General features: G+C 61.0%; 1 protein-coding gene and 1 long non-coding RNA gene across 2 annotated transcripts in view; one reads left to right on the top strand and one right to left on the bottom strand.

Moving 5' to 3' along the window:
- The window catches only part of GNG7 (G protein subunit gamma 7), a 118,592-nt gene that overhangs the window by 58,648 nt on the left and 32,348 nt on the right, over window positions 1-27,596 (bottom strand). The gene's annotated exons all lie outside the window — the stretch shown is intronic.
- LOC125159629 (uncharacterized) lies at window positions 13,062-15,995 on the top strand. Its single transcript, XR_007149852.1, has 2 exons — window positions 13,062-13,626; window positions 15,761-15,995. It is a non-coding gene; the product is annotated as an uncharacterized LOC125159629 (long non-coding RNA).

Genomic DNA, 27,596 nt, shown 5'->3' on the forward strand with positions numbered 1-27,596 from the left:
GATAACAACGTGCGGCCAGCGGTCAGCGTGAGCCTGGATGGGCCGTCGTCCACCCCGCACGCACTCTCCGTGCGGGTCCAGTCACCTCCCCGGTGCACACCGTCTCTCTCCTCTTTCGCGTCAGGTGCCGCTGCATAGCCAGCCAGCATCCCCGGGCCCTGGACCCTTCGTGGGTCCCCGGGAAGGAAGATCTTTTCCTCTCGGCTTTTTGATTGCGGGACTTCACTTTCCCCCCCCGACAGTGAGCAGCCTCCAGATGTGTAAACTGAGTTCTTACGAGGGCCACGTGAACTGGGGGCATCCCGACGCACGATGGGCCTTCACCCCGGGCCGGCTTCACGCTCTCTGACGAGCGCCCGGAGAAAGGAAGTCTGGAAGGGTTCGTGAGAAAGAGAAGCAAGGCGGAGAATGCACGGCCCCACACCGAGTCAGTATCACTTCTGCCTTAACTTCCTTGAAGCTGAAGGGGAAGAAATTAGAAGCTGAACGAAAAGGTCACCTCCCTTCAAGCTGGAAAGACGTCTAGTTTCTAGAAGCGCCTCCAAACATGGGAAGCCGGGTTTCCAGCGTAGTTTCCACTGGGTGCCGGTGAGGAAGGGGCTGCAGGGAGGGGGGTGGCCGCTGGCTGGGCGAGCAGTGGGGCGGGGCGTGCCTCCCGGGCTCGGTCCTGCTGCACAAACACCACGTGGGGCTCTGCTGGACGGCCGCCGGCCTGCCTGCTGTCCCGGGCTGACCCCGGGGAGCACTGCGCTCTCCCTCACTGACCTGGGGAATGTCTGTCCTCGTGAACGTTCGTGCTGAGATCTGAGGTTTCGATTTCACCAAAACAAATACCGTGCTGGTCCACCCCTTCCGTGATTAATCCAAATAAACCAGGCTGGTTCCTGACAGCATCTCAAGGGTTTCCAGTGGACAAAAGCACGGCCCTGCCAGCCCCCAGAATGCAGAAGCGGGGAGCTGAGCGGATGGCCCCCGAGGCAACCGCCTCCCTGGGGTCCCCGAAGTTGGGGGAGGTTGCGGAAGTTGGGGGGGTTGCGGCATCTATCTAAGGCTGTGAAGTAATCATTTAAACTGGGTGAGGCCTACGGCACGTCACAGTTAGAAGGCAACATGCAAATCTCGCTATGAAGGGTCTGTCACCAATGGAGGGAGCTCCTGGGGGCTCCAAACAACAAGAAGCTCCCTGCCCGAAGGATCTGGGAGGCAAGGACCCCCAGGGTTGGGTGGAGGTAAGGCCTGGTGGGGTAGGAACTTTCTAGGATGCGGTTTTCCCCTGGGCACTGTGGACATTCGGTGCCAGTTCACTCCCTGTGGGGCGGAGTGGCATCCCTGGCTCCACATCCTCGATGCCAAGAGCACCCCCGGTTGTGACAACCACAGATGTCCCCAGACACGGCCCTGTGTCGCCTGGGTGAGACTGGAACTCCTGACGCCTGAGCAAACAACTGTCCTTTGTTTCATCCCAAGGAGCAAACACTGCATCTCCTGGAACGGCCCCGGGCAGGTCGGAGGCGCCCGCCACGAAGTCCAGCTAACACTCCATTGAGCAGTAACACCGTACCCTATTTCTCCATGTTCCCCTTGACAAAGGTCCACGTGCAACCTCCAGAGGAAAACGTAGGCAAAAACCAGAGGGACAGGAGCGTGGAGGGCGCTGAGCTGAACACAGCACCTGCTCCCTGGGGTTCCAGGCCCCCCAAGGCCGGTGCCCTCTGAGCCTTCGGGTTGGGCTCACCCCTTAAGGGGTGTTCCTGATGCATTTAGGACTGGATCCGATTTGCAGAAACTCAGGTGGCTGCCCCCGAGGGCAGCCCATCGTGTCCTGGGGGAGCTGAGAGGAGTCCCATGGGTAACACGTGTGTCACAGAATCAGCGATCGGGAGCTGGGTTAAAAATAGAACATGAGACACGTTTCGTACACGGAGCGGGTCTGACTCCCACCCACAGTTCTGGGACTGCAGGGCCAGGGTCGGCGCCCACAGCCAACGGGCAGTGGGGAGCACAGGTCCCCTCTCCGGCCCGGCTCCAGACGCCCTCGAGGTGAAAGCCTTGCAGGGTGTGAGAGCTATTCCAGCTCTTACTACCCGCAACAACATGGCCCTGCACGCCAGCCATCTGCTTCCGTGTGCGGGCGAAGACAGAGCAGACCGTCGCAACACTGGGTGGAGGGCCAGCCGGCAGCATTGGATTCATTGAGCAACCGTCCCCCCACCACGGCAGAGGGGTCTGCCTTACCTAATCTAAAAAGGAACTTTGTTAATGTTTATTTATTTTTGAAAGAGAGAGAGACAGACAGACAGACAAGCAGGGGAGGAGCAGAGAGCGACGGAGACCAAATCTGAAACAGGCTCCAGGTTCCCGGCTGTCAGCACACAGCCCGACGTGGGGCTCAAACTCACCAACCGTGAGATCGTGACCTGAGCCAAAGTCAGATGCTTAACCCACCGAGCCACCCAGGCGCCCTTAATCTTTTAAAGGATGTTAACTAGAGGAGTGCTCTCCCAGCAGCTAAGGGGGCAGTGGGTCAGGTCGCTGAGGCCCAGCTCTGTGGCTCCCAGGCCGCGGGATCAGGGGAAGCTGAATCTGGACGGACTCCCTGGCTCCTCACCTATGAACCGAGAAGCGCAGCAGCACCGGCCTCAAAGGGAGACGAGACAAAGCGCTCCTGGAACCGTAATTCCAGTGATTCGGAAACGTTCTGGTCCCGGGACCCGTCCGTGCTCTTAAAAGCAACTGTGGCTACACGTGTGACAGTGTGAGGCGAGGCGAGCGGGTCGTGCCACGGCTCTCACCAGCTGAAGATATGCGTGCGTACCTGCGCTCGGCCAGCTCCCCGGGGGCAGGGACGGGGGCGGTTTCCTGGCCCTGTCCCTACTGCCGGGCAGCAGAGACACCTGCCTGCAGCACAGCCTGGGCAGGAATCTGCCGGGGAAGAGAAAGGGCCGTGCGAGCCCCAGATGGCCCCAGCTCCCTCCAGGAGCTGCAGGGAGCACTGGGGAGACCTGCCTGCCGGGGAGGGAAGCCTGCCGGGCCCAGAGACAGGATGTGCCCTGGCTTCCCTCCACCTGCCCCCTGCCCCCTCCGCAAGCAGACGCTGCCTCCCCCCTGCACGGGGAGCAGCTGCTGGCAGAAAAGAACGGTCCGTGCCGGCCCCCCTGAGCCAGCTCTGCAGCGGCTGGGCGGGCGGGTGCGGGGACATCCTGGGCTGGGCCTGGGGCAGCAGAGCAGGAGCCGCTATGCAATCCTAACAGCATGTGCTGCCTCCCCCGATGGTATTCTGGGAATCCAAATTAATCCCAGACGCCTGGCTGCGAGGCAGAAGCAGAAGCCGATCTCGGCCCGGGCAGCAGGCCACCCGTGTCCTCCTTTTTCTTAGATCAGAATTGCCTTTTATAGCCCGCTTGATGTCTAACAACCGGGAGGGGTCAAGGGCAAGACAAGGAAGCACCAGAAACGTAGGGCAGGCAGGGAGCGACCAAATCGAGGCTGGGGCCCAGACCCTGGACACTGTGCAGCTGAGGGGTCGAGGGGTCGAGGGGTCGAGGGGTCGAGGGTCCAGGGAGCCTGCGAGGGTGACAGGGCGGGGCCTGGGGGGGGGCGTCCTGCCTCGCGATCCGCATGGCTCTGGGAGTGTCGGCGAGCTGCACACCGCCCTCGATTCCGAAGACAAGAGGTGCCGTGCACAGAGCTGAGGTGCGAAGGCACATCTGTGTTCTTCCCACTCTGCCTGGCTGGAGGCGGCATGGTGGGGACCCTCCGGACGGACAGAGGAGCCCAGGAAGCCAACAGTCCCCGGCTGGGAATCGCAAACCCAGGACCATGTTTCCAGGGCCCCGGGCGGAGACAGAACAAAACCGGGCAGGGTTCAGGCTGGTGGGCGATGGCTGAATCTGGACGCCAGCTCTCTGGGGAGCGCGAGCGGGCGAGGCCATCAGCAGCCTCGGTGTTTGGGAGGATGACGTAAGTTGGCTTGTATGCTGTGCACAGAGTCGGCGGTTTTTCGAAGGGCCCTGGGGCTGGGAGGGGCTTCGGTTTGTCTGGCCTGATCCAGGTCACAGGTGGGGGGTGGGGACTGAACACGACAGGCAGGGGCCCCTCTGTTCTGAGCAGCTGCTAGTTTTGTGGCCCATGCCTCTGAGCAGTGGTGCGGACACCTTCCCCCACGCCCCCCACGCCACACGCGAGAGGAGATGTGTCTCCCACGACCCACGTTCAGGGATGAAATGGGGCCTTTCGGGACGCTTTCCCCAAACAGGTATACGACGTTGGCGGGGAGAGCACCATCAGCTGTGGGTCCTGCCCCCCGAAACGGCAGGCCACGGGGTCCCAGGAGAGCAGCTGAGTTGTGGGGGTGAATGAGGTACAGCTGCTGAAATGTAACCCCCCCCCCCCCCCCCGCCTTGTGCAGTCCGGATTCGTTTCCTGCAGCTACTGTAACAAATCACACTGATCTGCTGGCTTAAAACAGCAGAAGTGTATTTCTGCAGTTCTGGAGGCCAGAGTCCAAAACCGGTATCACTGGGCGGAGGTCACAATGCCAGGGGGAGGCAGGGGGGTGCACTTTCTCTGGAGGCTCCGGGGAGGGGGGTCCTACCTCCTCCAGCTCCTGGGGGCACCTGAGTGTCAAATCCCCTTCTGCCTTCTTTTTTTTTCAATTTTTTTAAACGTTTATTTATTATTGAGAGACAGAGAGAGACAGAGCACAAGATGGGAGGGGCCGAGAGACAGGGAGACTCAGAATCTGAAGCAGGTTCCGGGCTCGAGCTGTCAGCACAGAGCCCAACACGGGGCTCGAACTCACGAGCCGTGAGATCATGACCTGAGCCGAAGCTGGACACTCAACCGACTGAGCCCCCCAGGGGCCCCCCTTCTGCCTTCTTATAAGGACACCAACGGTTGCACTGAAGGCACATCAGGAAAATCCCTCCATCTCAAAAGACTTAACTTAGTGACGCCTGCAAAAGCGTGATCCTATCAGGCGTGACTTTTGCGGGTTCTGGGGATTCAGGACCTGCTGTGTCCTGGGGCCTTTCTTGCCCAAGCACAAAGTCTTTCCAGGGCACGCGTGTGTGCACAGAGGGAAGGCTCCCGTGTCCAGCAGCCCGGAGCACCTGTGTGAGGCATGGGCTTCGGGAGCCAGGAAGGCAGTGGAGCTGAGGTTGTCCTTCTGGAAGGGAGGAGGGGAAGGCCCGTCTGGTGGACGAGAAAGCCCAGGACCAGACAGTGATGTGACGCGTTGTCGGCGTGCTGAAGGCCAACGTGTCGTCCGCGTTAAAGACATTCGAACGGTAGCGATATTTTTTTAGCGGAGTTGGGAAATGAAATCCGCCTGGAGTCAGTTCCCATGGGGGCTGGCCTGGCCCCGGGGACCCCACCGGCAGCACCCTCTTCCTGCTGCACTTAGGCTGCAGGCGAGAGGGCCTGGCGAGTGGGTAACCACCAAACACACGCAAGGGGCTTTCTGGGGAGCGGCCCCGGGGGACAGCAACACGCAGAGCCGAGGCCCAACAGCTGCTCCTTCCTGGCCAGCAGCCAGAGAGCGCCCAGAAAGCTTGTGGGGTCCGACACGCCTCCTGGAGGGGCTCGCGGCTCAGGTGGCATTTGAGGAAAAAGGTCAAGCAGAGGCTGGCGGCTGCCCCTCCATGACACACGGTTTGGGCAAACCGCATGGGAGTCAGAAGGAGCTGCAGGTGGCGAGTGGGCGGAGCTGAGGAGGGGAAGTGCCGGGGAGGAGAAAACCGAAACAGAGCAACATCTGATTCAGCAGAGGCCCTGCCCACACCGAGCTGCCCTCAGAGGCTCGGGGACTGGGGTGGCAGAGGCGGCCCGGCAGGCTTTCTGCACGCACACGCACACGCGCACACACCCCGGGGGCGGGGGGGCGGGGGGTGTAGCACACGAAGCTCCCCGAGGAACACAGCTCCCCCTGTGATCCGAGAGAGGCGGCTGGCTCGCACACACCCCAGAGTCTCCAGGCCAAGGTGCTCCAGGCCTCCACCAGCGTCTCCTCCTGCAGAGGGCTGGAGGAGTCCCAGATCCCTCCTGGGGTGAGCAGAAGTGCAGCACACGGTGGCCCTGGGGGCACCCAGGTCTGCGGTTCGCTGGCCCCGTGTCGGCCAGCACCCAGGCCACCATCAGATGCCTGTAGGCCTGTGAACACAGCCGAAATCTGCGTGCCCGATCTAAAGCCTTACTTCCTCCTGCCCACATTTTTACAATTGAGGTGAGAGTTGTATACGATAAAACCGACCGTTTTAAAGTAAACATTTCAGTGGCATTGGGCGCATTCACAGTGTCCTGCAACCACCACCTCTACCAGTTCCAGAACATTCCATCAGCCCGAAAAGGAAGCCACGTCCCTATCAGCCATCACCACTCCCCTAGCTCCCAGCCCCCACGAGCCCCCCTCCTGTCCGTGGAGGAGCCCGTTCTGGACGTTTCACACACGTGGGCCCACACCCTGCGTGGCCTCTCGTGTCGGGTTCCCTCCCTGAGCGTCGTGTGTTCGGGGTCCATCTGTGGGGCGGCGGGGGTGGGCGCCTCGCTCCTGCTCGTGGCCGAGTGATGTTCCCACGTGTGGTGGACACACTGTGCGTATCCGTTCACCCACTGATGGATATATAGACTGTTTCCACCCTTTGGCTCCCGTGAATTGTGCGGCTGTGAACATCCGTGCACGTGTCTTTATTTGAGCGTCTCTGCAATCGTTTTGTGCACATTCCTAGGGCTGGAACCGCGGGGTCACCGGGCTCCCTCTCCACCTCCGCCATCCCTGGCGTGCCCAGAGCAGGCCTCGCATCTTGCCCCGTGAGGCTGGCTTCCCCACAGCACAACCAGTCAGCATGCAGGTGCGCACGCATCTGAAGGGCATGTGTGTGTCCTGAGGTGACGGGCAGTGGGCGCCTTGCAGGACAGCGATGAGACGCAGGCACAGAACGCGAGGGACGCCCAAAATCCAGCGATCAAGGCAAATCGTGTTAACGCTCTGTGATAAAAAATCAAAACGAAGGCACAAAACCCATGGTGGCTGAAACACCAACGTGTGAAATCGAGACAGAACTGGTAACAGTGCTGAGACAGTCATCCCGGAGCCTGAACCAAGAGGAGAAACCAGAGTGCCCCTTCCTGTCTGGACTCAGTTAACATTTTGAAATTTGGTTCACTGGATTTTCACATCGACTTTGCCTCACTCATGGAAATAATAAACAGTGTTCTAGTAAAAAATTCTACTTTTACATAAAATCAAATTAGACCAAATTAGGATAAATAAGTTACCGTTAATACAAATTAATTCATTTTTATTCTACGTTAACGTGCTGTTTATCTTGATCCCAGAGGGTCTTGGTGCCACCCCAGCTCCTGCATGCAGGGCGAGTGCCCCCTGGCCACACCCGGTGCCGGCCCTGGGATGTGGGGTCCTGACGGATGGGGGGAGAGCCCAGCCCCACCGCTCACTGGCTGGGGCTACTCAGGCTCCCTTCAGGTGGCCCCTGTCTGGGGCCCTGGTCGTGTGGAGCATCTGGACGGTGGCATCCCGGTGCCCGTGAACACGAGTCGGACGGCTGGGACCAGGAAGGGGCCGGCACAGCCCCCAACGCCCTACAGGAAGTGAGGCGTTGTCTGCTGGTCCTGAGGTAGAGGGGAGTGTGTGGAGGCCGGCTGCCAGTTTTCTCAGCCCCGGTTTCCTTGTCCACAACACAGGGGTTGTCCTGACCAAGCCTCCAGTGCTGCTGGGACAGCTTGTCAACGAGTGCCAGACCAGGCTCTGTCTCAGCCTCAGGGCCCACAGGACCAACTTCCCAAAGAAGTGGGCTCAGGGCGGTGGGCCCCAGACTATTTGCAGCAGGATATGCCACGCTGGGAAGGATTAACGTCCCTCCAGACTCGTGAGGACACGGTCCTGGGGTGTGCGGAGGGGAGGGGAGGCGGCTGTGGCCCCTGTACGGCCCACAGATCCCCCTCGGGAGCTCTCCACCATGCTGCCACCTGCGAGGCTCCAGGGAAGCAGGTGGCACTTTGTTGGAAAAGGATCAGTTGTGCAGATGGCAGCAGGGGGCAATTTCTTCTGCCCCGGCCGGTCCCGTGCTGGGTCTGCTCCGGCACCCTGCCCTCTCACCTCCTGGGGCCCCGGGGGATCCCGGCTCCCAGAAAGAAAGCGGGAGGCACCACCGATGCTGGTTGCCAGGCTGGGACCCCACAGGGCAGTTGGGGTTAATTTGCGTCCCTATGACAAATGCATGTGTTGAAGCCCCAACACCCAGCACGGCAGATGAGAAACTATTTGGAAATGGGGTCACTGCAGGGGTACCTAGTTAAGGTGAGGTCATACCTGAGGAGGGTGGCCCTCATCCAACAATACTGGCATCTTTTTTAAAAGAGGCCATGTGGACGCAGACAGGCTGGGGGAAGCCCCGTGAAAATGGGGCCGAGATGGGGTGATGCTTCTACAGGCCAAGGAGCGCCAAGATTGCAGTGATCCCCCCAGTGATGCTGGGAGAGCCTGGCCCGGTTCTCCCTGAGCAGGAAGAGCCCTGTGACACCTTGATCTTGAACTTGCGGCTCCAGAGCTGGGAGAGAATGAACTTGCGCTGTTTCAGCACCCGGGTTACGGCAGCCTCCCGGGGAGACGATACCCGGGGCTGATACACTGGAACGACCACCCTAGAATGTCTGCTGGGAGCCGGCGGTGCCCTGTCCCCATCCCCACACCCTTGGAAACTCGCGTGGTTGGATCGATCAGATGACACGCAGGAAAAGCACGTGGCAAGGGTCTCGGCCTCAGGGGGCCTAGGAAACGCGACAAAGACCAGCTTTAACGTTTGCAAGATGCTGACCCATTTCAGGAGGGGCTTGGACCGAGGTGCGTGGGGGCCACATTTTTCCGGGCTGCTGGGTTTCAGTGGGGCCCAGTGTGAGCACACCTGTCTCCTGAACACTCAGTTTGAGACTCTCGGTTCCCAGAAGGCAGCAAAGGGAAGACACTCAGAGCCAAAGCCAGGCGGGTGGCTGGCCCATGACCTCCCGGGACCCAGTGGCATTTCGAGCTGGTGTGAAAGCAATGCGGGGCGGGTCCCCTTTCCCTGCCGCCCCCGCCCAGACCCTTATGAAGCCACTGGGTTCCGTGATCTGGCCCCTGGCGAGACAGCCTCGAAAATGCAGTGGGAGACGGTGACTGAGAACCGGGATCACGAACGTCTCCCCCCAGACTGACTTAAGGGGACAGGAATTCGCCGGCTGGTGTCTAGACTGCGGTGTTTCTGGGATGCAGGAACCAGGAGCCAGAAATGCCAGCCGGTGGGGAGGGCTGTGCTGCCACCTGGTGGCCACAGCGGCATGGGGCCCCGCGGAGCGTCAGGTGACTCGGGAGTGGGATACTGTGGGACGTCGGCGGTAAGGCCTTGTGAGGCCTGTGTGTGATGGGGAAGGCCGTGCACGATCTGCAGGGTGAGACCCCTGGGCTAGGGGCTCCACTGACCCCGGGAGACTGCGCTCTGTAGCCTTCTGACAGCTGAGGTCCTGGGATGCTGTGCACACAGAAATAATACACACTGAGTGGGGGCGACTCACAGACACAGGTTCACGAGTGTGAGTCCTTGGGGTCTATTCTGGGTCTAGCGTGAGCAGGACTGAACTCAGCTTCTCTTCCCCAGATAAGGAATGGAGGGTCTTCCCATCCTGACACGGCTCAAATGGGGGCCGGTCACTCTTTCTGGGGTGTCCTGGGCACTGTGGGGGCTGAGCATCCCTGGTCCCCGACCCCTCGATGCCAAGAGCCCCCCTGCTCCCTGTCGTGACCACCACAGATGCCTCCGCACCTGGCCCAGTGACCGCTGGGCACAGTCATTGTGGGTCAGAAACACTGGCATAGGTAATTATTTTTTTTTATTGGAGCCAAATGTCCCTTCTTGGAGGCAGAAACCGTCCAGGTTGCTGATATCAGTGTCACCCGCAGAGGCAGCCCCTGGCCTCCCCCTGTGAGGAACCTAAACCTCTGTCAGGGCTGGGTGGTGTTGGGGGCGCACAGGAATGAGGGCTGCAGGAAACCCCACCTGCTGGGCCACATGGCCCAAACAGAGGTCTCTGTGCCTGGGGCGGTAGGTCCCAGGGGCCAGGGTGCGGAGGCCAGTCTGTCCCAGGCTGCGTGTCCCCAGGAGGGCCAACCTCTCACCACAAAATTCTGCTTCTGGAATTTGCCTTAATGGTCCTTAGGCACAACCCTCTCGGCTCCCGGCTTCACCTGACCGCAGGGCCACGTGGGCGGCCCGTCTCCCTTTGGGGTCCCCTTCCTCCACACGGCGATATGGAAGGTTACGTTTTACAACTGCACCCTGGTAAGGAGGAACATAAACTAGGCTGGGTTTGTTATTAAATATTAATATGTGATTCATCTTTCGTTGACTGGTTTTAGAAGAAGTTCAAATGAACACATCTCCGTGGGCCCTGGGTGCTGGCCCCGCCTCCCGCCCAGACCGGCCCATCGAGGACACACCAGCTCCTGAGTGTTCGCCTGGAAGGCTGGTGCTTCTCCGGACACAGTCCCAGCCTGGGGTGCTCTTGCCCCCAGGGGTTGTGGGGTGAAGTCTGTGGACATCCACGGCTGTCCCTGGCCTTGGTGGGTGGGAGCCAGGGATGCTGCTGAACGCCCCCCACCCCAGTGCCCAGGACACCCCCCGGAGGGTGAATGCGCCGTCCCACGTGTCCGTCTGTAGCACTGAGACCCTGGGCCACGCCAGTTAACTCACAGGCACATCTGGTGAGTCCTGTTGCCGTGAGGCGACTGAAGACCGGGGGGAAAGCTGCAGTCACAGTGGCTTCCGAGGACAAGGTCTGAGGACCACCCCCAGGGCTCCTCAGGAGGGGAGGGAGCCTGACCCACACATTCGGTGGGAGCCACGCCTGGGAGCAGGCCCAGAGCTCCGGAGATGCAGGGAGGCGGGGAGGAGGTCTGCACTGCACATAAGCAGGGTCACAGGTCACAGGTCACCAATTACTCCCTGCCCAGCAGGTGGAGTGCAGGCGTTGGGGGGGGGGGGCACACAGGGTCCTGTGTGTGCTACAGTGCACGTGACATGAAAACTACCATCTTACACTTCAATTCAGTGGCATTTGTGAAACGCACACTTCTATCTACTTCCAGAACATTCCATCAGCCCCAAAGAAGCCTCGTCCTCATCAGCCGTCACCCTTCCACCCCTTCCCCCAGCCCCCCGGCCCCCACGAGCCGCCTTCCTGTCCATGGATGAGCCTGTTCTGGACGTTTCACACACGCAGACCCCCACCCCGCGTGGCCTCTCGTGTCCGGTTCCCTCCCTGAGCGTCGTGTGTTTGGGGCCCGTCCGCGGGGCGGCGGGGGTGGGCGCCTTGCTCCTGCTCGCGGCCGAGGGACGTGTGCGTGCGCGGGGGACACGTTGTGGGTACGGGTCACCTGTGGATGGACACTCGTACCCCTCTCAGTTCACGGCTGTGCTGAGTCGTGCTGCTGTGCACGCGCGTGTGCAAATTCCTGTTCGTGCACATTTTTCCATCGCTCTGGGTGCGTACCCGGGAACGGAACTGCTGGATCAGGTGGTAGCCCTGCGTCTAGTTTAAGGAGGGGCCGCCACACTGTCCTCCAAGGCGGCCATCCCCCTCCCGCGACACATTCGTTCACGGCCAAGGTGCACCTCCTTGTTTCACGGTGGCACAAGGATTCGCTAAGATGTGTGCCCAGGGCACCTGCCGTGCGCCTGGCATCGTGGAGTCCCTCCCCACCCTGCATCCCTACAGGGGCCCCAGAATGTGGTGACGCAGGGCCAGGCAGCAGCAAGGCCCGCCAGGCCTCCTGGGCAGATGGTGAAGGGCCACCGCCACCACGGCGCATTCCCGGCGGGTCTTTGTCCCTGCGGGCAGGGGCCCTGCTGACGTTCTTAGCTGCGGGGCTCCCAGAGCCAGCTCAGGGCCTGACCTGAGCTGACACAGCACAACAGGGGTGTTCCTGGGCCAAAGACTAGTGGCCAGACCCCCCACGCTGAAGAAAGGGAGCTGGACAGAGCACAGGCCTTGGGGCTGCTGGCCTGGCGCTGAGCCTCGGTTTCCCCAGCTGGTGTCACAGGGTAAGCCCAGCCTGCCTTGCTGGTTGTGAGGATGACTGTGAGAGAAAATGTGTTGTAACTCGGAAGGTTCTGGCAAGGGTGAACCTCTCACAGGTGGCCTACCCAACGTTTGAGCACCAAGGAAACGAGGTGTTCCAAGCCCGTATGCATAAGGGCAGGGTCACCCCCGCCCCCCACCCAGCGCTGCTGACATCATGGTGGGTTGGTCTCTGTGGGGGTGTCCCGGGCGCTGTGGGGCCCTGAGCAGCATCCTTGGCCCCCCACTCCCTCAAAGTCCACAGTCTCCACAACCACACACGTCTCCAAACATGGCCCGTGTCCCCTGGGGCAGGATGGCCCCAGATGAGCCCCTCTGCATTAGGGGGTTCCATCAACCCACAAGGGACTTTATGTCCCACAATCATCTAACGCCAATTCTAAAGCTTGAAAGTCTGTCTCAAACACAAGTCCAAGTCGCCATGTGGCAGGGTCACCGTGGGTCCCTCTAAGAAACCATCTGACACAGAGGTAGGCAAACCCTGGCTCTGGGCCTCCTGTCCTTGTAAATAAAGTTTTATTGGCACACGGCCCATTCATTTACAAGGGCACAACCAATAGGTCTCGACAGACAAGGTCTGGCCCATCAAGCCGAAAATATTCACTATCTGGCCCTTTACGGAAAAGGTTTGTGACCCCTGGTCTAGGCAAAGCTGGACGGACCTAATGTTCTAGACAGGGCAGATAGACACACACACAAATAATGATGTAATATAGAAACAATTTCACTCGGTGGCACCGGAGGGAACGCAGGGCAGTTCAGAAGGACCGCGTGCAGAGTGGGAGGGAGGCAGCGTCCAAGACGGGCCGGGGAAAAGAGGTCTGGCTGGAGGGGAGGGGGGTGCCTCGGAGCAAAGACCCTAAAGAACAGGGGCAGCTGGGAGGCTGTTTGGAGGGAAGGTGGCCGCACAGATGTCTGAGGGAGGGGGAGGGTGCAGCGAGGCCAAAGAGGCTGACAGACCGAGGCTCTGGTCCTCGGGAGACCAGGAAGGGGGCACCCGGCCGCGGAAGTCACGTGATCTGACGAAGCTCCCTCTGCCCGCCCAGCCCGCTGCGCTGGCCTTTCTCTCCTCTGCGTGACACAGCCCTGCCGGAGGCCCGGAAGCCAGACCTGCCACCACTTCTGGACACTGGGCTGGCTTCTGCGAAGCCGGGTCCTGACCTCTCAGCCGGCCTCCAGCCCCACCCAGAGCTTGCTGGAAACAAGCTTCCTGGAAGCCCCAGGCACGGGGCCACACAGCCCGCGGACACCCTGCCAGGCTGCTCCAGGACCCTTGGCTGCCGCCGAAGGGCCCGGGGGAAGTGTCACGGTGTCGGTGCCCTCCCCCCACCCCTTCCTGCAGAGGACAGCAGCTCCCCGTGCCCACAGGCTGTGCAGGAGCTCAGGCCCGCGTTCCTGTGGACAGGGGGTGCACTGCGTCCCCGTGACCGGCCGCCACCCACCACACAGCGGAGGGGACCCCTGCCAACATCCTCGCATCATCCCGTGACATCAGAGGTCAGAATCGCAGGGCTGCAGGAGTCCAGACACGGCACTGGGCTGGGTTGTTCTCTGGGGAAGTGACCTGGGAGCTCGGGGACTGAGCGGCAGCCCTGGGTCCCACCCCTCGATCCCAGGACCCCCCCAGGGCACGATGGCCACAGACATCTCCAGACACCTCCCAGTCCGCTGGAGGCAGACCCCCGCCACCATGAGGCCCCCCACCCCTGCCTCAGTCCGGTGATAGAAATGACTTGGGAGGCCGCTGGTCAGACCCTGCGTTCAGCACCCCGTGTGGGCACCTGCGTGTTTGGGGATTACAGTGAGGAGCCTGTGGAGGTGGGGCTCCTGGGCTCACGTTTCTGGTTGCCTGATCCCTGGAAAGTGCAGTTCACAGCCTTCTGCTTCCCGGCCAAGAATCCAGCCGAGGATCCTGGGTCTGGCAGCGTTTCTGGGACCGGCTGCCCCCAGGCCTGCTCCCAGCAGGTGCTGGGAGGGACCCAGCTGTACCCAGAGGGTGGGCTCTGTCTTCCACACGGCCGCTTGTCAAAGAGCCTGGACTAGGGGTGGCTCTCAGTGGGGCTGTCCCCAGGGGACACGGGATGATGTCTGGGGGCACCTGTGGTTGTCACACTGGGGGGCTCCTAGCGTCAAGTGGGTGGGGGTCAGGGACACTGCTCGGCCCCTACAGCGCCCAGGACGTCCCTGAATATACGCAGTGCGGAGGGCGACAGACCCTGCATTAAGTATTTGGCAAAAATGGAGTCTGATCCCTGCTCACACTGGACGCCAGAGTAAGTCCTCAGGGGTCACGCGGTACAAGCCAGGGTGACCCCGGCCTCGATAAGTCACCCCTCTGCTCCCCCTCAGCTCAGGTCGTGCACTGCGTGTGCATATCAGCGACACGCTGGCTGGGAAGGGCGAGGAAGGTGAAGCCTACGGCGGCCAGGCAGAGGCTCCGGTGGGACAGGGCAGGGCTGGACTGACCCCACGTTTCTGTCACCGGCAACGGGGTGAAGCAGATCTCCAGACGGTATTTCCCAGCCTTCTGGTCAGTTCGGCCCAGCACACACACGCGGGAGGCAGGGAAAAAAGCATGGACAGGCGCCAAGGCCAGCAGCTTGGGCCTGCTGCAGGAGGGGGACCCGAGGAGGACGCACACATGGCCAGAGGGCCCTACAGACGGAGGGACCTGGAGCCCAGCCACCCCACCAGAGAGCCCACCCCTCTGGCCTGCACCGTGGGGCTGACACGGCTGCCCTGGCCGGGGCCCCACACTCGGACGGCCCACCCTGTCCTAACACCGCTCTCCCCGCCTCCAATCTCCCCCTGGGTCTGTGATCGGCCCCGTGGCTGAGCCCCACCAAGTGCTCCGGGGATGCCTGGGCAGGTGGGGGTGTGGCACCGGGGGCATCTGAATTTCCGAGCAGAGAGCGACCTGGAGTCCCTCCGGAGTTCAAGCCCGGCTGAACTGCTGTCCTCAGTGGGGCGACCCTGGCCCCACCCCCTCAATGCCAGGAGCCCCCCAGCTGTGACGACCACAGATGTCCCCAGATACTGTCCAGTGTCCCCTGGGCCAGAGCTGCCTTTAGTTGGAAAATGCTGGCCTGGACCAGGAACTGGGCTCCTCCAGGGAGGCTGAGTTGACCCACGGTGGGGGGGCTAAGCCTGCACTTGCCTCTGCGGCCCCCAACCTGCCTCGGGGGTTGGGAGCTTCGGCCCCTGCGTCAGCCAGGTCGGCATGGAACCAGCCCAGACAGAGGGGCTCATCCCCCCTTCTGCCTCCAACGCTCCTGCCCATCCCGCGGGGATTGGCGTGGACGTCCCCTCTCCAGAGACCTCCCTGGACCCCCAGCTGCAGAGTCTGTCTTCCCGGCCCCTCATCGCCAGGTCGCCAGCACATCTCCCAGGTCGGGTAATGACGACCGACTGTCCGCAGCGCGTGAACGCCGTTGCGTCAGGACTCGCTGACTCGCCTGGTCGTTCACCCCTCTTTCCCTGCCCAGCTCCTGGCTGTTCACCCCGACGCCTGGTCCCCAAGGCGGAGCACCCCCCTCCTTCGACTGCAGACCGCAGCCCCCAACCTCACTTTCCTTCCTTCCGGACATGTTTTTAAATGGAGTTTTCAGTTGGAATAATTTGGGATTTACAGAAAACTGGCAGAGACAGAAGAGAGAGCTCCGTCCGCCCCCCCCATCCAGCACCCTTGTGGGAGCACCGTTCCTCCCAGGGCGCGTCTGTCACGGTGATGTGGCCACGCCTGACAAGCGTGACCATCCTGTCTCTGTGGCGTCCTCGGCTCTGTCCCAGTCCCTCGGGTTTTCCTTGCTACCTTCTCAGCAAATCTGAGTGACTTTTCACTTAATAAAGTGTCATTTAGCATTTTTTATTGTTGTTTCTAAGTCAATTTATAAAACTTAAATATCTTCTCGGTTTTAACTTTGAGTCCACTGACTTGATGAATAGAACGCCCATGAGGGGCGCCTGGGGGCTCAGCTGGCTGGGTGTCCGACTCTTGGTTTCGGCTCAGGTCATGACCCCAGGGTCGGGGGATCGAGGCCCACATCAGGCTCCTTGCTGAGTACAGAGCCTGCATGGGATTCTCTCTCTCTCTCTCTCTCTCTCTCTCCCTCTGCCTCTGCCTCTCTCCCTCACTCACTCGCTCTCTCAAAAAATAAAAAGAAACAAGTAAATAAAAATAGAACCTGTAAGAAACAAAAACTCTTTGGAGTCCTCAGGACCCAGATTTGAGAACTTCTGTCCTAAAGCAGGGTCAGAAGACCAGGACCCTCCATGCGGTTCTGCACACAGAGTCTTTTTTTTTTTTTTTTTTTAGGTTTACTTATTTTTGAGAGAGAGAGAGAGACAAACAGAGATAGAGTGTAAGTGGGGGAGGGGCCGAGAGAGAGGGAGACACGGAATCCCAAGCAGGCTCCAGGCTCCGAGCTGTCAGCACAGAGCCCGACGCGGGGCTCAAATTCGTGAACCGCGAGATCATGACCTGAGCCGAAGTCGGCCGCTTAACCGACTGAGCCACCCAGGTGCCCCTTGCTCACCAAGTCTTAATGGCATGTGGCCACATCAACCTGTTGTCTCTGGCAGCTTCCGTGCTGCAAGGGCAAAGCTGAGTTGTTACAACGGAGACTTTCCAGCCTGCAAAGGTTAAAAATACTTAAGGCATAGCCCTCCCCAGAAAAAGGTGGCCACCCTCGGTCTAGATTACAGCAAGTCTGTACTGGTGCTTGTACACAGCAGGTCCACGCCTTACCAGAGCGCAGGCCCTCGCAGATGCTGGAATATCGTCAAGGTACTCATCACATAACATCTCTTAAGGCAAACGCCACTGTGGAACATATTGACCCATGAACAGGAGCGAGGCGCCCACCCCCGCTGCCCCGCGGACAGACCCCTAACACACGACGCTCAGGGAGGGAACCCGACACGAGAGGCCACACGGGGTGTGAGTCCACGTGTGTGAAAGGTCCAGAACAGACTCATCCACGGACGGAAGGGGGTTCGTGGGGGCTGGGGGTGATGGGGGTTGGGGGTGACAGTTGATGGGGATGGGGTTGCTTTTTGGGCTGATGGAATTAAATAATGCAATGGTTGCACAAGCATGTAAATGTACTAAAACACACTGAACTATACGCTTTAAAAGGGTGAATTGTGTGGTGAGTGGATTATATCTCAACAAAGCTGTTATCAAAACATTTTTTTAACCCACAGAATTAAGAAAACGGCCAATAGGCCTGCACTTTGGCTCCCGCTGCCCTGTGTCCCCTCCACGCACCAGGTCTGGCCCCTGCTGCCCTCCCCCCACTGCTATCCACACCACAGACACACTTTCGGCCCCCACCCAACCCAGAGCAGGGTCCACCCCAAGGGGACACTCAGCCATGAGAACAACAGGACACAGAAAAGGGGAAAAAAGTCAAAATCGCTCTCTATCCAAGCAAATTAGGAAGATCTCGGGCAAGAATGCAACATTTCCAAGCCATTAAGAGCAAAAGAGAAGATTTCCAGGAACATCCCAGCTGTGGGAGGGCTCCCTGGGCCACGGTGGCAGCCACGTTCCTCATGCCATCGGCACCCCTGGCTGGAAGCTGGAGCTGCACACAGAAGCAGCCCGCGGGGTGGGAGTGCCGGCCGAGCTCGGGCTGTTCTGTGCCCCTGGGCCCACCCTCCCAGCTGGGTTTCTACCTTCCTTTATAAAAGGGGTGAAAGATGGGGTGAAGGCTCCCCTGCTGGCAGAGGGCCCCAAAGGTCGGAGCATAGCTCAGCTAAGTGACTTGCAAACAGAGGCCCATCTATGTGGCTTTGACCGGCTCTGGGGCCACTTCCTGGGGCGACCCAGCCACCCTTCCCTCGGGCACAGCCTCCCTTACTGAGGACAGAGTCCAGCCCCCTTCCCATGGTGCGCTGAATAACGACCCCCCCAGACTCATGCCCACGGGAGGCTCAGAAGGTGCCTGACACGAACCGAATTGTGTCCCCCCGTTTCCTATGTTGAAGCCCTAACCCCCAATGTGATCATGGTTGGAGATGGGGCCTTATAAGAGGTGATCAATTTAAACGAGGTTACAAGGGCGGCCCCGGTCTGCACAGAACGACGGCCCTGCGGGGACACGGCGAGAGGTCAGAGTCTGCACACCCAGGAGAGCAGCCTCAGCAGGACCCAGCCCTGACGACAGCCTGGTCTCAGAACTCCCGCCTCTAGAACCGTGAGGACGGACACTTCACTGTTTAGCTGCCCCCTCAGTGGGACTTGGTTAGAGCAGCTGGAGCTCTGGGGACCTTATCTGAACATGGGCGAAGTCTCTGCAGGTGTGACTGGTTCGATTAACATGAGACCATGCAGGATCAGGGTGGGCCCCCACCTGGGGGGTCTGGCGTCCTTATCGGAAGAGAGACACGCAGGGAGAGGCAGGCGCTGCGGGGACAGGCCACGGGCTGCTGGGCCCCCAGGAACTGGAGGAGCGGGGAGGAACCATCCCCTGGAACCTCTGGAGGGAGCTTGGCCCCACCACACTGTGACCTCAGCCATATGGCCCCGGCACGTGGGAGAACGAAATTCTGCGTTTTTTTAAAAAAAAGGTTACTTTTGAAAGAGAGAGAGAGTAGAGGGGGAGAGAGAGAATCCCAAGCAGGCTCTACCCGGAACTGATATCAAGAGTCAGATGCTCAACCGAAATGCTCCCAAAATTCTGTGGTTTTAAGCCCCCTGGTTTGTGGTCTTTTGTCACAGTGGCCCCAGGACACCGGCACACGCCTCTCTGGTCTCCCCCCCAACCCCACGCCGACTGCATAGGAGGAGCCAGCTCAACCCACCGCGTCTTCAAGAAACCACTCGGAGTATCTGCGCGTGCCCTCACCCACCCTTGGCCGCGGAAGCACCCCCACTCCCCTAGGTGGCTGCCACCTGGTGCCTTTTCCGGATTGCTTTTCAAAAAAATTTTGTTGTAATTTTGATGGGCTGTATCAGTCCCTTCTGGCTGCCATCGCAGAACGCCACGGACAAGGCGCCTTAAGCCGCAGGCCTCACTTCTCACTTCAGGAGCCTGGAAGTATGAGATCACGGCTCCGGGCAGGGTCCCTGGTAAGGGTGAGCTTCCTCGCGGGCAGACTCCTCGCTGTGGCCCACCGCGGGGCCCCACCCTCAGGACCTCACCCGACAGCATCACCTCCTGCTCAGGGCGTCCACGTACGAATTCGGGGGATGCAAACACTGGGTCCCTGACGTGGGGGTACGTTATCATCATCAAACGCCCACTACGCGCAGGCCAGGACCCGGGCCGGCGCGGGTGGGCAGGTCCCCTGTGGCTCCACCCCCTGGCAGGTGAGCTGACCTGGTGCCCTGCGCACACGGGCCTGTGGGCCTGGCACTCCCCTGCCCCACTTTGTGCTTTGCAGGGGTGCACCTCCCCCTGCCGGAACTCAGCCAGCAACTCTGCCTGGAAGGAGACGGAGCGTGTCCCGGAGAGACCCCGACGCCGGCCATGGTGGTCGCTTCCAGGCAGGGTGGCCGAGAGCACAAGGGGACGGGGACGCCATTCTGCTCCTGTGTCATTTGCACCTTGGGAGTTTTTATTCCAGGGCACGCTCATTTGTGCAAAAAGCCTGTATTTCCTCCGAGGGCTGTGCGGGTCCAAGTGGGGGCAGGTGAGGGAGAAGTCACATGTTGGATTCTGCAGCTCAGAAGGGGCTCCCCCGTGTCCTGGGGGGCAGACCCGTGACCTGGGGTGACGTGTCAAACCAAAACGGAAAGGTATTTTATCCCCAAAAGAATTCTAAGCAGGGACTCAAACAGGTAGTTTCACCCCCACGTTCATAGCAGCGCGATTCACAGCAGCCACGAAAAGGGTGGAGACAACCCGTGTCCATCCGCGGGTGAAGGACAAACGCGGTGTGTCCATCCACACGCTGAAGTAGGATCCAGCCTCAGGAAGGAAGGACGTCCTGCCACCTGCCACCGCGTGGATGGACCCGGAGGCCACTGTGTGCGGTGACAGAAGCCAGACACAGAAGGACACGTCCCGCGTGACCCCACTCACAGGGGGTCCCCAGAGGAGTCCTGTCCACAGGGACAGAGAGCGGATGGTGGGAGTCAGGGGTGGGGCAGGGGCGGGGAGTCCCTGCTTCCTGGGGACAGGGTCTCAGTCTGGGGAGATGGAAAGTTCTGGAGATGGATGGCGGGGACGGCTGCACGACAGTGTGCCACTGAGCTGTGCACTTAGACGTGGTTAGGATCATGAATTTTTTGTAAAGTTTGCTTCTTTATTTTGAGAGAGAGAGAGAGAGAGAGAGGGAGGGAGTGCTTCAAGTGCTCATGAGGCCGTCTCTGTCCCCAGTTTGTCATGTGTGGCACAATGTGGCCTGTGCACAAACGTGGCAGCCCTGGTGGCCTCGTGGTGCAGGTGACTGTCCCCAGCCGCCCCCTCTGCTGGGCTCCCTCCAGGAGCAAGCCGGTCTTCGGGGAAGCGTGCACAGACCAGCTCTGGCAACCTTCCCTGGTAGGTGCCAGGAAGGGGGTGCAGGTGGCGGGCAAGGAACCGCAGTCCCTCCCCTCCCAGCGTCCCAGGTGTTCACCTGGAATGCAGAGGCCCGCCCCGAGGACAGGAAAACAAGGCCAGCTCGGGACACACAGCAGCCGCCTGCGGCCGTCCTTCCTGGGGGATGCGGGCCGGGCCCGCGGAAGGGGGACTCCATTCGCTGCTTTCCCAGGGGCGTGGGCTCCCGGCCAGGGGCACGTTCTGTCCCCATGGTTCTGACACTTCCTTCTCGCCCGGCCAGAGGGAAGGGCGCTGGGACAAGAGCAGGGGTCCAGGGCTCACCGCCAACCTGCCGAAGGGCGGGGGGCCTCTCACGCAGCCCCGGCGTTTCCACGGATACCGGAGAAGCTGGAGGGAGGAGGGAGGCAGGGCCCAAAGACGCAGGGCTCTGGGGAGTGACCCCCAATGACCGCAGGTGGAAGAGACTCACTGCCCGTGCACCCAGGCCTGGGGAGCTGCGCCCTCACGGACTCCCTGCAACAACCTGGGGTGTCAGGGTGGAAGCCGGTTTCACCGAAGGGCAGGTGAGGGCTGAGCTCCCCGGGCCTGGCTCTGAGGCCCACTCCCAGCCCCAAGCTGGCCTGGCCAGCAGCACCGTGGAAACAGCCCTAAAGCCCCCGGGGGACCTCTGCCCGCCATCGCTGGGGTGACTGGGCACCCTCACCTCTGCACCTCAATTTCCTAATCTGGAAAACATGGTCAGTCTGTCGTTGCCACGGGTGGGCCTGGAACCCTCTGCCCTTGGCCTCCCTGCTCCCTCTCCCTCAGCCTGTGCCGTCGGTCCTGGCAACGGCCCCAGCTCCCGTGCCCCTGGAGGGTCCCCCTGCATCCAGTCAGCTCCAGGGCCTTATCAACCTCAACTCGGACCTCACTTCCTCCAGGAAGGCCTCCCTGAACTGCTCTCACTCCGAGGCAGTATTGTCAGCCATCAGCTCTCTCACCTGGGGTCTCACCCAGGGCAGTCCTGCCCCAGGGGACACCAAGTGAGGCAGGGACATCTGTAGCTGCCACGACTGGGGGACTTCCTGGCGTCGAGTGGATGGGGCCCTGGATGCTGCTACCCCACTCCCCAGTGCCCCGCTGGCTCCACCCCATGGCACCAGGACACAGAAGGGGCACAGAGGGCCTGGTTAACGGTTTGCCAGGTATGACCCCAGCCGGAGTCCCCACTGCTGTCTGTCTTCCCGCGTAGTCTGTGTGCCTATCCTCACACCTGCACCCCCGGCCCCTGTCAAGGACACACACCGGAAGGACTGCCAGACCTGGCCCTCTGTCCCTCCGGCCGCCGCTGGCTTGGCGGGCCTGCCTCCCGAGGGCCAGAGGGCGCCTGGCTCCCGCCCCGAGAGCGTGCCTCCCGCAGGAGCAGAGCTCGGCTCAGCGGGAACATTAGTCAGGGAGCCAGGGAACGGCATGTCACATTCCGGGAGGCTAATGAGCTCAGACCTCAGCTCCGGCGATGACTCCGCCAAGGAAGCTGCACGTGATCATTACTCGTCCCGGGTTCTGCTCACTGTCCCTGACGTGTCACTGGTCCCGCTCGCAGGCTCGCCCCTCTGTGCGGGAGGTCAGGCGAGGACTGTCCCAGGGCCGCCTTCCCCCCTTCGTTCACCCACTCGCTGAACCCCCGCGAGGGGTCGGACGAAACCCCCGACCTGCAGGTTTCACGACCGGGCCCAGAGGACAGACGCGGCTCGTCTGAATGTCACAGAACACTTAAGGTACTTGGCCCCTCTGCCACGATCTTCTCATCCATGAAATGGGGACAACTGGGCCCTCAACTCAGGTCTCACGGGCCCGAAATCAAGGGACTGGCCGGGCTGAGCTCTCATCTGGAACTCGGGACCCCCGGCCAGCTCATGTGAGCGGCTGGCAGAATCCACTCCCCTGTGGGACTCAGGTCCCTTTCTAATTCTGGCTGTCGGACGGCGTTTGCTCTGAGTGTTCCTGACGTGGCCGCTTGCTTTCTTCAAGGCCAGCACATTGCTACTGCCGCTGCTCTGCTCTCTCTGTCTGTCTCCGTCTCTCTCATTTTGGCAAAAACCCAACAAACACATGCCTCCACGTCACCCGTCGTCATGTGTCCAGGTCATTAGTGGCAAGGGGATTCCTATCAGTGTGCAGTGGGTGCCTTCAGCCTTTTCATCCCATCGAGGCAGAGACACCTGTGTCTGTTTCCCGGGCCTCCGCCCGCCGGCCCGACACACGCCAGCGACCAGAGCTCTCTCCACCTGACGGACGTGTAACAGTCCCGCACGCGCCTCCGGGAGGCAAAGCCAAATCTGCGCGTGTGCTGAATGGCTGGGAACCGCACACGCAGGGTCCCCACGCCAATTTCCCGGTTTAGCACCACAGTGACGAGAGATGCTGCCCCTGGGGGAAGCGGGACGGAGGGGGCACGGGATCAGGCCTCAGGAATGACTGTGACTTCCAATGGATCTGTAATTATTTCAAAATACAAGTGTTTTAACAATTAGGTGAAGCGATGGCACCCGGGCGGCTCAGCTGGTGAGGCGTCCGACTCCTGGTTTCCGCTCAGGTCACGATCTCACGGTGTTGTGGGTTCGAGCCCCGCGTTGGGCTCTGTGTTGACCGCATAGAGCCTGCTTGGGATTCTCAATCTCTCTCTGTCCCTGTCTCTGTCTCTCTGTCTCTCTCCAAATCAAAAAAATAAAAACCAGGCGAAGCTGTGAGTACATTCGGGTGTAACTGGGACAAGACGGGCCGTGCGTTCCGCAAACACGCCCTTTCTCCCCCAGACCTGACCCCCCAGTCCCGGTGATGCTGCCAGCACGGAGGGGGTGGACGAGGCATCACCTGCTCAGCCCTGGTCAAGGCTTTGGGCCGGCTGTCTTGAAGGAGTACACTCCCTTCTTTCCCTTTGTGGCCGACAGGATTCTAAGAGCCCCAAATCCCTGCTCCCTGGTGAACACGCTGTGTAGACCAACCTTCAGTGTGGACAGGACCCGGGAACATGGTAAGATACTATTTCCTGCTGAGGCTATTTGGGGTTTTTTTTTGTTTGTTTGTTTGTTTTTAGAGAGAGACAGAAGGAGCACACACATGCACAAGCAGGGAAGAGGCAGAGAGAGAGAGAGCGAGAGCGATAGCGAGAGAGTCTCAAGCAGGCTCCATGTGGCACGGAGCCCGACACAGGGACCGAGCCCATAACACTGGAATCACGACCTGAGCCAAATCGAGAGTCAGATACTTAACCGACTGAGCCACCCAGGCGCCCCATGCTTAGGCTATTTTGTATGGAAGAAGGGGTTTGAGTGACGTAATTAAGCCCCCAGATCGGTTGACTTTGAATTAATAAAAAAAAGGGAACACACGTGGGTGGGCCTGGCCTAATCAGGTGAACCCTTCAACGGGTCAGAGACCTTCCGGAAGTAAGAGACTGGAAGCAGGAGGGGGCCAGTGGAGGAGACCATGTGGCCCCTGAGAGCCTAGGGTGGCCCTTTGCTGGCCGCTAGCAAGGCAGCAGGGATCGCAGTCTGATGACAAAGAAACTGAACCCTGACGACAGACCGAGTGAACCTGGAGGCAGGTCCTTTCTCAGTGAAGCCTCAATGACACCTCAAGGCTGCCCAAGCCCGGTGAGGCCCTGGGCACAGATCCCAGCCACGCAGTCCACACTGCTGCCCTGCAGACCCAGGAGCGGATAAGCCGCGTGGAGCTCGCTGTGTGTGGTGATGTTACACAGCCCCGGCTAGCTAACACACTCTAGGTGACGGCTCTCCCATCACTTCCACGTTCGGTCACACACGACGGATGCTCCTTTCGCTCGGAAACTCCAAGGCCGTGGGGAGCGGGGAGCCGGGAATCGTGCACGGAGCTCAAGACAGGTCTTTATTACAAAGCCCGGTACCAGCCCTCCAAAGGCCTCCCCTCCGGTTGCCATCACATGGGGGGCACCTGCGACAGTTAGAGAGCACCGTCTGTGGCAGTCTGTGGCAATCGAGGCAAGCACCCCGCCCCCCACCCCACACCTGCATCTCCCGCACCTGCTCAGGCCTCCGCCACCGGGCTGATGTCAGCCCCAGAGTCCCTCTTGCTGCCTCCTGCTGCTGAGCACATCTCCAGGCCGTCCCTTCCCCTCTGTCCTGCGTACCCCGACCCTGCCCTGCGGGCTTCCGCAGACAGATGTGAGCAGTGAGCCCAGCGGGGCCCAGGCACACGGACGTTTGCTGACCGAATGATTGGGAGGGAAGGAAAATCAGGAAACGACAACCCACCGGCTCCGAGGGAATCAGGCCGAGAATGGACCCTGGGGAGATGGGGGACCCCCGTGCCCACCCAGGGGAGGCCCTCGGCGGCTTCCACCCGGCTCCCGGCTCCCCCGCCCCCACCTTCCTGTCCCACGTGACTGTCGCCCTGTGTGTTTTGAGTCAAGAGGCTGCACTTTGATGAGTCGCGAGCGGGGCGTGTGCGCACCATGCCCTGCCCCGAGGGAGGCCAACTGTGCCAGCGGTTGCCCAGCAACGCACACGTGCCCGCGATGCGTGGCCTCCGCTCCTGAGTTGCCACTGGGCAACTCCGCTCCAGCAGCCCCACGGACGGGTCCCCTGCCCCGGTGATCTCCCACGTGAGACTCCCTGGGTCTGCGTTGCCAAATCAGTAAAATCCGACGGAAACCTGTGGTGTGCCTTGGCCCGCAGGGTCAGGAAGACGGCTTGGGTGGGACCCAGGCAGTGACGCACGTGGACAGTGGGGCAGGACCCTGACTCCCTGTGGGAGCCGAGAATCCTGCACAGCCGGGACCTCTCGCCTCGCCACAGCGGACACTGGGGCAGGTCACTGTCTGGGGGTGTCCTGGGCGCTGTGGCGGTGGAGCAGTATCCCTGGGCCCCCCGCTCGATGCCAGGAGCTTCCCGGTCGTGACGGCCACAGACCTCCCAGGACGTGGGCCCCTGGGAGAGCCCCGGGGAGAGCCTGGGTTAGAGGGTCAAGCTCACGTCGGAGCCACCGCTGCTGCCTTGGGAAGGGCCCACGTCCTGTCTGCCGGATCGGAGCTGCGGGCTACAGGATGAGGGTCTCAGGCACCGCGGGCTGCGGCAGGGCCCCCTGGGCCCGCTTCACACGGCACCGCCTGACTATGCATGCGCCGTGTACATTTCTGCTGGAAAGGCAGCGGCAGCCCGTGACCTTTTGTGAGCAGAACGCTTTAAGATTTCGACTGTGGGTCTTGGCAGTTTGTGCAGGAGGACAGCTCGTCCGCAGAAAGAACTGATAATAACGTGCATTTCCACGAGCCTGGGAAGGACTTGAGGCGGGGAACCAGCCGGGGGTGGCGGGGGCAGCGGGCTCTGACTGGAGGGCTGGGGCTGCGGTCTGATCCGCTCGAGGACCACTCCAGAGATAAAAGGCTCCGACGGTGCTCTCGGCAGGAATGTTCACCCGCTCCCAGGAGAACAAGCGGCAGTCAGGAAAACACACTCAGTCGTTTGAAGGTCACGGAGTGCTTTTGTGCTCTACGCAGCGAGCAAGAAGGCTGGAGAACGCCGGTCCTTGTCCGGGCGCTCTCCCCCTCCCTCCGCACCATGGGCATCACGGCCGGCCACTCTGTCGGGGCTGAGCAGAGACCCTGGCCCCTAGTCCCTCGATGCTACACCCCTAGTATGACAACCACAGATGGCCCCGGACACAGCCCAGTGTCCCCTGGGGACAAGACGGCCCCCAGTGAAGAATCAGAGATTTAACCTAACACATGCAAAATATCATTTCCACTGCGGCCCATTTCAGGTGCTCAGCGGCTGCCGGTATTTGTGCCGGTGGTTCATGCCTACCTACCATGCTGGAAACTGCAGCTCAAAGACAATGTCACATCCAAAGGAAAGCTAGCGCCACAGTGGCCTGGTGAGCCCAGGTGACGCCCAGGGTGAAAGTCCAGAGCCCTCAGGGCACAGGGGGCCTGAGCCGCGGTCCCTGGCAGCGGCAGCCTGAAGGAACCGGAGGAACGCTGGGTGCCTCTCCAGGAGGCCTCGGCTGCGGTCTCAGCCCCCAGAGCTCCGAGGCTGTGGGAGGGCCAGCGGCTGGGAACCCGATAAAGACAGTGTGAGAGAGATCATTAAGATAGCGTCCCTCGTTCTGCCCCCAGGAGATCCTGGGCCACGTCTAGGGACATCTGTGGTCATTACACGGGGGGGCTCCTGGCATCGAGGGGGTGGGGCCAGAGATGCTGCTCAGCCCTCACAGAGCCCCGGACGCCCCCAGAGAGTGACCCGCCCGACCTTAGCGGTGCTGGGGCGGGGGGAGCCCACAACGGGTCTCCAGTTCTTGCTAGCACGTCAGCTCTGTGGAACCGAGGGTTTTCCCCATGTGGTCACTGCCGTTTCTCCACGGCCAGGCCCAGGCACACACTCGGAAATCCCTGCTAAGGGAAGGACTACCCTGTGCCCCGGGCGTAACCACCCCAGGGACCACACTAGAAGGTGTGACCCAGGCCAGATTCCACACCTGGGAGGCCCAAGGTGGCTTCTGAGGGTTTGTGCCCTTTAGGTGAGTCCCAAAGGAAGGGACTGTACCGGGCCAGAGCCACCAGCCACTGCTCCAGATCATGGAGGGGGGAACATTCCAGAAGCCAGACTCAGTCCCCGAGGCGGGGGTTGCGGCAGCCCGGCTGCCCACCCCCAATCCTGTGCCTTTGCTTCGGTGCTCTGGCCTCTGCTCTGGCCACTGGGCCATGCCCGGGTCTAGTGGGTTTCGGGGTGCAGGTGTGCCGGTACCCTGAACCCCCAAGGTCACAGGCCAGTGCTTCCTTCTCCCTCCTTAACCTGGTGAAAGGGGCCAGCTGGGGCCTGGGTCCACGGAGGCTCTGGATCTGTAAGGGGGATGGGGGCGGGGAGACAGAGTGACCCTGGAACTCTCGGTGCTGGAATGTCCTGGAGAACAGGGACAGAGTAGTCACAGAGCTCCAACAAGGGTGGGGGAGAGCTGGAA

This window comes from Prionailurus viverrinus, chromosome A2, assembly GCF_022837055.1.
Source record: "Prionailurus viverrinus isolate Anna chromosome A2, UM_Priviv_1.0, whole genome shotgun sequence".
Classification (NCBI taxonomy): Eukaryota; Metazoa; Chordata; class Mammalia; order Carnivora; family Felidae; genus Prionailurus; species Prionailurus viverrinus.